Below are 12,067 nucleotides of genomic sequence, written 5' to 3' on the forward strand. Positions count from 1 at the left end.
ACCCACAAGTTCAGTTTTTCTTATTCCATCTTGTTCTGAGGGCAGCTCTGCTTAGGGTGATTGGTTGGAATTCATATGATTGGTTGGAATGAGATGGAATAAGGAAAACTCCAATCTGCACAGAAACGTGCTGCTGTATCCAATGGATTGTGTCTATGAGGCCCAGGTCTATGTGTGCAATTGTATCAGCAACATGCATGTATCTTTCAGTGCCTGACTCTTTCCTGGACGCATATTATTAAGACATATTGCTGGACTAAAACACACTTTCAATAGAGATACTCCAATGAGTGTGGGTTTTAGTCCAGAAGAAGGCTTAATGTATAAGTACCTGCAGCAAAGGTCGTGAAAGCCTCCTTCCTCACAAATTTCCCATCAGCCACCAGGAAGTTCTCAGGTTCGAAGCTGTCTGGCGTCTTCCATTCATTCTGATCAGCCAATACAGAGGAGAGGAGGAACACCACCATAGTACCCTTCACACCAAATACAGCAGGACCTTATAATCATCCTCATCATGATCAGTAGTATATGGGGAGTTTCTCCCATTCTTCTCTGCAGATCCGCACAAGGTCTGTCAGGATGGATGGGTAGCGTCGCTGCACAGCTATTTTCAGGTCTCTCCAGAGATGTTCGATCAGGTTCAAGTCCGGGCTCTAGCTGAGCCACTCAAGAACATTCAGAGACTTGTCCTGAAGCCACTCATGCGTTGTCTTGGCTGTGTGCTTAGGGTCGTTGTCCGTTGGAAGGTGAACCTTCACCCCAGTCTGAGGTCCTGAGTGCTCTGGAGCAGGTTTTTAATCAAGGATCTCTCTGTACTTTGCTCCATTCACCTTTCCCTCAATCCTGACTAGTGTCCCAGTCCCTGCCGCTGAAAAACATCCCCACAGCATGATGCTGCCACCACCATGCCTCACCGTAGGGATGGTGCCAGGTTTCCTCCAGACGTGACGCTTGGCATTCAGGCCAAAGAGTTCAATCTTGGTTCCATCAAACCAGAGAATCTTGTTTCTCATGGTCTGACAGTCCTTTAGGTGTCCTTTATCAGAGTGACCATCGGGTTCTTGGTCACCTCCCTGACCGAGGCCCTTCTCCCCCGATTGCTCTTTTTGGCCAGGCGGCCAGCTCTAGGAAGAGTATTGGTGATTCCAAACTTACTCCATTTAAGAATGATGGAGGCCACTGTGTTTGCTCTGACATGCACTGTCAACTTTGGGATCTTATATAGATCGGTCTGTGCCTTTCCAAATCGTGTCCAATCAATTGAATTTACCATAGCTGGACTTCAATCAAGTTGTAGAAACATCTCAAGGATGATCAATGGAAACAGGATGTACCTGAGCTCAATTGCGAGTCTCATAGCAAAGGGTCTGAATACTTAAGTAAATAAGGTATTTAATTTTTTTATTTTTAATACATTTACAAAAATGTCTAAAAACCTGTTTTCACTTTGTCATTATGCGGTATTGTGTGTAGATAGATGAGGGGAAAAAATAATTTAATCAATTTTAGAATAAGGCTGTTACGTAACAAAATGTGGAATAAGGGAAGGGAAAGGGGGATACCTAGTCAGTTGTACAACTGAATGCCTTCGACTGAACTGTGTCGTCCGCATTTAACCCTTCTGAATCAGAGAGGTGCGGGGGGCTGCCTTAATCAACATCCACGTATAATTGTTTTGTGTTCTCAATGGACATTGTTCATTCGGGTGCGTTCGTAAATTCGCTTTGGCTATCTACTCCGATTTCAGAGCACTCTCGTCTGAGTGTGTCAGAGTGCAGAATAACTGTTGAATTTACGAACACTCAACACCCTTTGAATATGGCCGGTATCAGTAAACGTCGGCAAAAAGCGCTATTAAATTGTTGTCAGCAGCACAGTTAGTCACCAAAGCTCTGGATAACATGAAAACACCCTAACCAGCTATATTAGGGCAAGTGAGGTGTTCTCTCATTTGTGTCTGGAAGTAGCTAGCAAGCTAGACAACTTTAGCCAGTTAGCTTGGGTGCTTTACTGTCGTTTATGTCTAATTGCTGTTTACTGTATTACGACCAGGTGAAATGTGGTACCTTCAGTGTGGATTTATAGATTCTTTATAATGTAGTTGATAAAGTACAGGTAACTGCCAAAATAAAGGAAACACTTGATTAAATGAAGGATACAAAGTACTGTATATTGAAAGCAGGTGTTTCAACACAGATGTGGTTCCTGAGTTAATTAAGCAATTAACATCCCATCATGCTTAGGGCCAACAACATGATGAGCAAAGAAAATCGTTTTAGAGACATTTGTTTTCCTTCCATTAATGAGAACTCACTGTTTGATCATTTGGCCAGCGGTTCCATTTCACGTCAATACAGTGTGATACATGTGCGCTGTTGGCCAGAGAACTGATCTCTCTCGCTCGCTCTTGCAGTGCATGCTGGGAGTTTTTTGGAGTTTTGAGTGTTTGGTGTGGAGGGCTCTGTCCTAACTAACTTTCTAGATTCATTTCTTGGTCTTTTCTTTTCTATGGTGTACGGTTAACGCAATATTTGTTTTAGCGGTATCCACAGTCTTTTTTACAAAGTTAGGGTGGAAGAGGACAGAGTTTCCTGGGGTTTGGAAGGTGTGGTGTGCGCGATGGCTTCTCAGCCTAGCGTGGAGGAGACGCTGTCGATACGGCATGGATTCAGGTGTGTTCCTGAGAATGGAGTTAAGGTGGAGGTTCTGCTCGCGGTCGGTGAACAGGTAGGAGCTGAATTTATACATTCTGCTTCTAGAATGAAAAAAGCTGTGGTTGTGTTCATGAAAAGAGCTAATTTGGTTGGTAGACTAATTGCTAGCGGAATTTTTGTAAGGGATGTGTTGGTGACAGTTTCGCCCCTCTCTACCCCTTCGACAAGAGTGGTTGTTGCAAATTTGCCTCCGTTTGTTACGGACGATCAAATCAGGAAAGAGCTGTGTCGTTTTGGTAAGTTTGCTAGCGGTTTTCCTGCACTGTCGGCAGGTTTTCAGGCAGATGCCGTTAAGCACGTTGTTTCGTTCCGAAGGCAAGTGTTCATGTTCCTGAATAACAATGAGCAACAGCTAAATGTGCAGTTTAAAGTGAGGCATGGGGAGGGGCTCTATGCAGGGTTTGCCAGTACAGACAGTCTACGGTGTTTTGAGTGTGGGGATTTGGGGCATAAGAGCTTTGCGTGCCCACATAAAGGCCGTAGACAAGGTGAGGGTAAAAGTGCCAGTGGGGGAAATCGAGGTCAAAGTGCAGGGGGCAATGAGATGCAGACAGCAGAGGCTGGGCCTAGTCATGCCAGGGATGGTGGTGTAGATGAGGCTGGGCCTAGTCATGCCAGGGATGGTGGTGTAGATGAGGCTGGGCCTAGTCATGCCAGGGATGGTGGTGTAGATGAGGCTGGGCCTAGTCATGCCAGGGATGGTGGTGTAGATGAGGCTGGGCCTAGTCATGCCAGGGATGGTGGTGTAGATGAGGCTGGGCCTAGTCATGCCAGGGATGGTGGTGTAGATGAGGCTGGGCCTAGTCATGCCAGGGATGGTGGTGTAGATGAGGCTGGGCCTAGTCATGCCAGGGATGGTGGTGTAGATGAGGCTGGGCCTAGTCAGGCTAGAGATGGTGGTGTAGCTGAGGCTGGGTCTAATCAGGCTAGAGATGGTGGGGTAGCGGAGGCTGGGTCTAGTCAGGCTGGAGATGGTGGGGTAGCGGAGGCTGGGTCTAGTCAGGCTGGAGATGGTGGGGTAGCTGAGGCTGGGTCTAGTCAGGCTAGAGATGGTGGGGTAGCTGAGGCTGGGTCTAGTCAGGCTAGAGATGGTGGGGCAGCTGAGGCTGGGCCTAGTTATGCTATGGAGGGTGGGGTAGCTGAGGCTGGGCCTAGTCATGCTATGGAGGGGGGTGTAGATGATGCTGGGTCTAGTCAGGTTATGCTAGTGGATGAGGAGAGTATAGTGGGGAAGTGTAAGAGACTAGGGGGGATGAAGGTGTCAAGCGGAAAAGGAAAAAAGGTGTGGTCAAAGGCACCATGGAAACTTTGCCTGTTGCTGGGGGGGATGCCCTGACCAGAGAGGAAGGGCAAGTGTTCAGGGTGGGAGATAGAGATGAGGAGGAAAGTGAGGAAGAGGATGAGGAGTTATTTTTTTCAGACTCCTCTTCAATGGGCCTGGAGCTGACAGCCAGTCAAGCAGAGGGATCTAAGTATACATTGAGAGAACTGACAAGGTTCCTGAATGAGACCAAAGGGAAAAAAGTTAATCTTGAGGCTTTCTTCTCTGATCCAAGAAAGTTTGTACGATCAGTACAACATGCTGTAAAAAATGAGGGGCATGGTGTCCTCTCACCCAGGAAACGGTTTAGGTTGAGGAAGTGGGTCACAACAGTGCGTAAGGGTTTACCTTCAGACACTGTTTAGATGTATAACTTCTTTCTGACACTGGGGCTTTTTGAGCTTTGCTATTGGTCTTTTTCTCTGCTGGCTTTTCTCCCACTTCTTATGGAGACTCTACAGATAGGCTCGCTCAATGTAAATGGTGCCAGAGATGCGGGAAAGAGGAGCGTGTTGGGTGAATATGTAAAACAAAAAAAGTACAGGTGCTGTTTCTGCAGGAAACACATAGCGATGTGTTGAATGAAGTCGATTGGGGGCTCTGGTGGAAAGGGGCAAGTGTGTTGAGCCATGGGACAAATCTTAGTGCAGGAGTGGCAGTCCTTTTTGCACCGGGTCTGTCTGTAAAAATTTGCTCCTCAAAGGAGGTGTGTAGGGGTAGGCTCCTTGTTGTTAAAGCAGAAATTAACAACATGGGTTTTGTCTTTATAAATGTGTATGCGCCTAACACAGGGAGAGAAAGAGGGGTTCTATTTGGGAGTCTTAGACAGGAACTCTCACAGGTAGCGCCTGAGGAGACGCTGGTGGTCGGAGGGGACTGGAACTGTACAATGGATTTGACAAAAGACAGAAATGGGGAGGAGCCTCATTCAGTGTCAGTGGGAGTGTTAAGGGACATTATTAATCAGTTTGACCTAGTGGATGTTTGGAGAACTAAACATCCAAACACAAGACAGTACACATGGGTGAAGGTTTTTGGGGCTAGGGTGAGTGCAGCCCGACTTGATCATTTTTATATGTCTAGGAATCGGAGCAATAGGCTGTTGGGCGCTACCATTCTCCCAGTGGGGTTTTCGGATTATCACATAACCATGGCTCGGCTGTCTATTTCACCAGGGCCCCAGCAGGCATCCTATTGGAAGTTCAATGTAAAGCTCTTACAAGATGCCACTTTTTGCGCAGGTTTCCAGACCTTCTGGGAAAGGTGGAGGCAGCGAAGAGAGGAGTATGAGTCTGAGCCAATGGTGGGATCCAAATTTGGCTTTTCTGTCAACAGTACACAGCTCTCTCATCCTCAGAGGCTAGGAGAGTATTGGGGGAACTAGAGCGGTGTATTAGCGAGATGGAGGTACAGATGGTGGGGCAAGGCAATGTAGGCCTCCAGGCTAATTTAGCTGAATTACGCAGGGCCCTGGGCAGTTTTTTCCAGGTTAAAGCAAAGGGAGCACTTGTAAGAGCTAGATTCTCCATGCTCAAGGAGATGGATGCTCCCAGCTCCTTCTTCTTTGGTTTGGAAAGACAGAGCAGTGAAGCCAAGGGTATGCATTGTCTACGGCTGTCTGATGGGCGGGTGACCTCTGTGGTGGGTGAGATGCGGGAGCGGACTGTGGAGTTTTATATTGAGTTGTATAGGGCAGAAGTGTGTGATCCTTTGTACGCTCAGGTCTTGTTCGCAGGACTCCCTAAGCTCTCTCTGGCACAGAGGGATGAAAATGACATTCCTCTGTTGTCCCATGAACTGGCAGAGGCCGTAACCCAGGTGTCCCCGGTCGTGTACCGGGGGTTGATGGACTCCCAGTGGAGTTTTATAAAAAATTCTGGGGAATAATTGGACAGGACTTCTTTTGCGTGAGTGCGTCGGGGTAGGAGAGTTACCGATGAGCTGCCGTCGGGCGGCTCTGACTCTCCTGCCCAAAAAAGGGGACTTGTGTGAACTGGAGGCCTGTGGCATTACTCTGTGCGGACTACAAGATATTTGCCAAGGTCCTCTCTAACAGACTGAAGTCCCATTTGGACTCGATAGTACATAAGAACCAAACATATTGTGTACCGGGACGCTCAATCACGGACAACTTGTTCTTAATTAGGGACATGTTGGACTTGTCGAGAGGTTCTAATGTGAACTTTTGACTGGTCTCTTTAGATCAAGAGAAGGCTTTTGATAGAGTGGACCATGACTATCTGTTTAATGTGATGTTTGGGAAGAGTTTTTTTTGACATGTGTGAAGCTGTTGTATAATGGGGCGTCATGTATGGTTAATGTGGAAGGGGGGCTCAGTAGGCCAGTCTGGGTGAGACGGGGGATTAGACAAGGATGCCCTCTCTGGGCAGTTATACACACTAGCCATTGAGCCTTTTTTAGGACTGCTACTCAGGAGGCTGCAGGGAGTGTGCTGGACAGGCATGGAAATGGTGACAGGAATAGCAGTGTCAGCGTATGCAGATGATGTTTCTGTGATGGTCAGGGATGGTCAGGATATGCAGGCACTAGAGACCAGTCTGAAGGTGTACGAGGGAGCTTCATCAGCTAAGGTGAACTGGGGCAAGAGCAAAGCTCTGTTATGTGGGGCATGGGGGGATAGGGCTCCTCCTCTGCTTCCAGGGGGTTTGCAGTGGGGTTGTGAAGGGCTTAGTGTTGGGGGTGTACCTGGGCTCCGAGAAGTGGGTCAGGAAGAGCTGGGAGGGGCTGTCACAGGCAGTGGTGTCAAGACTGGCCAGGTAGAGGTGGCTCCTGTCCCAAGTGTCATATAGAGGGAGGGTGCTGATAATTAACAATCTGGTGACATCTTCCCTGTGGCATAAACTGGCTGTCCTCAACCCCCCCCCCCCCGCCGGTCTGCTCGCAGACCTGCAACGCAAGCTGGTGGACTTCTTCTGGTCGGGCCATCACTGGCTGAGGGCGGCAGTGTTGTACATGACCGTCCACGAAGGAGGACAGGGCCTGGTGGAACTGGAGAGCAGGATGGCTGCTTTCCAGCTAAAGGCGGTGCAGAGACTGCTGTACCATACTGATGTTGGCTGGAGGGAACCAGCATGCGCGCTGCTGAGGAGAGCTGGCGGATTAGGGTTGGACCGGCAGCTGTTCCTCATGAAGCTGGAGAGGCTGAGTACAGCAGGTCTCTCAGATTTTTACTCTGCAATGCTGAGGGCCTGGCAGCTGCTAAGGCACATACGAGAAGGGGGTGTGGAGCCTGGGCTGTGGGTGTGGGAGGAGCCTATATTCCACAACCCAGCCATTCCTTTGCGATCGGTCCTGTCGGCCACCCTGCAGAGGCAACTGATGGCAGGGGGTGTACAAAGGCTGGGTGACCTGAGACTGCTGGGAGAGGAGGGGTGGAAAAGCCCGGAAGTCTTGGCACAGCAAACAGGAATAACGTCTCTTAGGCTGCTGGAGGGATTCCTGGAGGAGGTCCAGGAGGCACTGTCTGAGCCGGTAAGGGGGATGTTTGAGCAGCCAAAGGGAGAGGGGCCACCAGGTTTTCCGCCACTGCAGGTGACGGCAGAGACTGGAGACTGGCAAGGGGGTCTGGAGGACTTGTTAGATCTTAACACTCCGAGCCTGGGGGAGTTTGAAGGGGTGGGAGGTAAAGCCCTCTACAACCTCTGCGTTAAGGTTAGGAATATTAGGAGCCTAACAGGAGTGAAGGCGCATCAGTGGCAGGGGGTATGTGGGGCAGAGAGTATGGTGGGTTTTAGATGGAGGGGGCTCTACAAACCCCCAGTACCAAAGAGGTCAGGGGACCTCCAGTGGAGGGTCCTTCATGGAGCCCTGGCCACTAACAGCTGGCTGGCACGGGTTGAACCGGGAATCGGGCAGGGGTGTCCTTTCTGTAAAATGAAAGAAACTGTGATTCATGTGTTTTCTGTGTGCACTAGGTTAATGTCACTAATGTCTCTGTTGGAATGTCTGTGTGAGAGGTTGGGGGTGGTCTTTACTGTTGGGGTGTTTATAATGGGATACAGGTATTCAAGTAAGGAGAAGGGAAAATGTGTTTTGTTGAATTTTCTGTTTGCTCAGGCAAAGTTAGCTATTTGGCTAACAAGGAGGAACAGGGTCAAAGGTAGGGGGATAACAGACCCTTTACTATTGTTTAATGGGATGGTCTCTGCGCGCCTTAGGGTTGAGTGTGAGTTCTATAAAATGATAAAAAGTGTGGAGATATGGTGTGTTGGGGGGGCTGTCTGTATAGCTGGGGAAGATGTTTTGGATATACGGTTGTAGGAGTGGGTATTGTTTTGAGTATTGTGATGTTGGTTTGTATCATGTGGTAGCTGGAAAGGTGAGTATGGTACATGTATGCATTACGGGATGTATTTTTGGTTTAATTTTTAAGGGGGGGTGGTGAGTTTTAAATGAGAATGTTTCAGTAAACTCGCTCTCTCTCTCACATACGCATACATCGCTGACTTTTTATTGATCAGTGGTTGGACTATTAGATGAGTGACTTTTAGGGCAATAAACAAACATGATGCTGTTGTTCATTTTGTTGGGCTTTTACAATTTTGCCGATATTTTTAGAGCCCGTTGCACTGTGAATGAGGAAATATATGATTGTTTCTCCCTCGAGTATTGTGAGAAACCCCACGCTTGCTCCGGAAATGCACGTGAGAACTATGCACATTTCTCCCAAACAATATTGGAGAAATCAGACTCTTGCGTTTACATGTCAGGACTGTTCTCTTGGTATTTAACCATGCCTCTGGACTTTACACATCTCCTGAAATATGTTACGTTAAAGACTCTGGTGACTATGGATTCTCGTTCAAGTGCTGTCTGTCAATCCAAATGTTGTAACCCTCGATCTAGACTTTCCATTATCTTGCTGCTTCTATTGTCTGAAAATGTGCAGTCTAACCCAGGTCCTGATATTGTTACCCCTGCCGAATTAAGTAGTCAGAGTGGCCTGAAGTTTTTTCATATGAATGTAAGCAGTCTTCTGCCGAAGCTTGATTTTGTGAATATATGGATAAAAACTGCCGACCCTGATGTATTTATGCTTTCTGTAACCTGATTTAAAAAACCTGTTACAGACAAAAATATTGGCATAAATGGTTACAATGTTTTTCGTACAGATCGTAAATCTACGGGTGGTGGTGTTGCTGTATACATAAAAGACAAGTTCTCGGTGGTCGTTCTGACTTCTGTTTCTAAACCTAAGCAATTTGAATATCTGTCTTTGAACCTAAACCTTGGCTCATCTTTAAATATTGTTGTATCTTGTTGTTATAGACCTCCATCTGCTACTGTTGGCTCTCTGGATTGTATTTTCGAATTCCTATCACAGAATGTCAATTCTGAGTTTGTCCTGATGGGTGATCTGAATCAGGATTGATTAACATCTAGCTCTGATCAACTCAAAATCCTATGCAATACCTATAATCTCACTCAGATTGTCAACAGTGTAACTAGGTTGAATATAAAATATCCTCTTTGATTTGATCTTAACCAATACTCATTGTTTTAATGCTTCTGGTATTTTTGCAAATAACATAAGTGATCACCGTGCTATTGTCTGTGTAAGAGATGGTAAAATTCCTAAATCTCCACGTGTCATTACGAAAAGAAACTGGAAGCGGTTTGATATTCAAGGTTTTTTACATTATATATCTAGCATTGAATGGAATATAATGGAATTAATCCCTGATGTTGAACTAGCCTTTTCTTACTTCCACAACGCATTCCAGGATGTATGCAATAGGCATGTCCCTTTTAAAAAAATTCAGGATTAATGGCAGAGAGAACCCTTGGTTTACTAAGGAACTTAAATCATAAGGGAACGAAATGCTATGTGGGCTAAATCAAGAGGGACTGATTTGGCAGATGATTGGATGGCTTTTAAACGTCTTCGAAATATGGGTGTGGCTATGATCCGTAAATTGAAAGCCAACCACTACCTGAAATCTACTTCACATAATTTAAGTAATCCATCCAAATGTTGGCAAGTTGTGAAGGGTTTGGAGTGCAAAAAAGATACACAGCTTCCTAAATAATTGTTGGTAGACACACAGATTGTAACTGAGAGAACCTCCATTCTGAAAGCCTTGAATCAGCATTTTTTTAGATAAAGGCAGTTTATTTGAAAAGGTCAAAGGTATAATTGTGCCCCTTATGAATTTACCTGACATCCCTGTATACTCCTTCACCAGGTTCTCCTTTTCATCCTTCTCTGTTTCAGAAGTGTGTAAAGCCCTGAAAGAAATTGATGGAAAAAATCCCCATGGCCCTGATGAACTAGACCCTGCTTCCTACACCTAGCTGCAGACATCATTGCTCCCCCTTAACATGTATTTTTAACCTCGCGCTTTATGTTAAGGAAATCCCCAAGTTATGGAAATCTGCTTTTGTACTGCCTCTCCTGAAAGGTGGAGATCCTTCGCTACTTGACAACTATCGACCCATATCAAAATTGTCTGTACTGTCAAAGGTACTGGAGTCCTTAGTAGGCAGCTAAAGGCCTACTTCCAAGAAAACAACATCTTAAATGGAATGCAATCAGGTTTTAGGTCTGGCCACAGCACTGTCTCAGCAACATTGAAGGTTTTAAATGACATCCACTGTGCTCTTGATAAGAAGTTACATTGTGCGTCTGTCTTTATTGATTTGTCGAAGGCTTTTGACACTGTGGACCATGCTGTGTTAGTGCAAAGGTTAAAATGTTGTGGAATTACTGGTCATGCTCTAGATTGGTTTATAAATTACCTATCAAACCGTACACAATGTGTAATGGCGGATGGTTGTAAATCTGAGTCCATAGAGGTGCGCTCAGGTGTTCCGCAAGGTTCCAATTTGGGCCCACTGTTGTTCATTTTGTATATCAACAACATTGGGGATCTTATTGAAACAGCAGATGTTCATTTTTATGCAGATGATACTGTTCTTTATTCAAGTGGTAGTAGTTTATCTTTAGCTTTTGAAGATGCCCAAAGAGCATTTAACATCATACAACAGAATCTGTATGATTTTAAAGCTGGTTCTAAATTCAGGTAAAACAAAATGCATGGTATTTTCAAATGCCAGGCATGTTACTAATCATGTCATTGCTACATTGGCTGGACATACTATAGAGCAAGTTAAAGTGTACAAATATTTGGGTGTGTGGGTTGATGATACGCTGAGCTTCACTGTGCATGTAGAGAACTTGATAAGGAAGTGTAACCGATGTGAAATGGCTAGTTAGTTAGCGGTGGTGCGCGCTAATAGCATTTCAATCAGTGACGTCACTCGCTCTGAGACTTGAAGTAGGGTTTCCCCTTGCGTTGCAAGGGCTGCGGATTTTGTGGCGCGATGGGTAACGATGCTTTGTGGGGTGTCAGTTGTTGATGTGTGCAAGGGTCCCTGGTTCGAGCCCAGGTTGGGGCAAAGAGAGGGACGGAACCTACACTGTTACAGAAGCTCATGCTGAAAATAGGTTTTTATTACCGGCATAAGGCTTGTTTTTCTTTTGAGGCCAGGAAGGAGCTGGTACGATGTACATTACTGCCAGTTTTAGATTTTAGTGATGTTATATATATGCAGGCCTCAGCCACTACCCTGAGAGCACTTGATTCAGTGTATCAATCAGCCCTCAGGTTCATGACAAATCAGAAACGTCTAACACATCATTGTGATCTCTACAGCACTGTTGGCTGGTCGTCATTGACCTTGCGTAGGCTTAAACACTGGTATACCCTGATTTATAAGGCCATATTGGGTAAAATGCCATTTTATCTCTGTTCTTTTTTAGTCAGGTGGTAAATAAATACCAATTACGGTCCCACTCTCATTTGCTTCTAACAGTACCAAAAATTAGAACAGGTCATGGTAGAAATAGTTTTAGTTACTCACCTCCATGGTCCTGGAATTCTCTCCTGAACATTTAAAATGTGATGATCTAGTTTCGTTGGTGGAGTTTAAACACTTGATTTGATGTATATATCATAGAGTGCAATTGTTTTTAGGCCAGCTGTTTTTAGTCAAGACTTTCGTGTTTTTA

This window comes from Salmo salar, chromosome 14 (genome assembly GCF_965601325.2).
Source record: "Salmo salar chromosome 14, fSalSal1, whole genome shotgun sequence".
In the NCBI taxonomy this organism is placed as follows: Eukaryota; Metazoa; Chordata; class Actinopteri; order Salmoniformes; family Salmonidae; genus Salmo; species Salmo salar.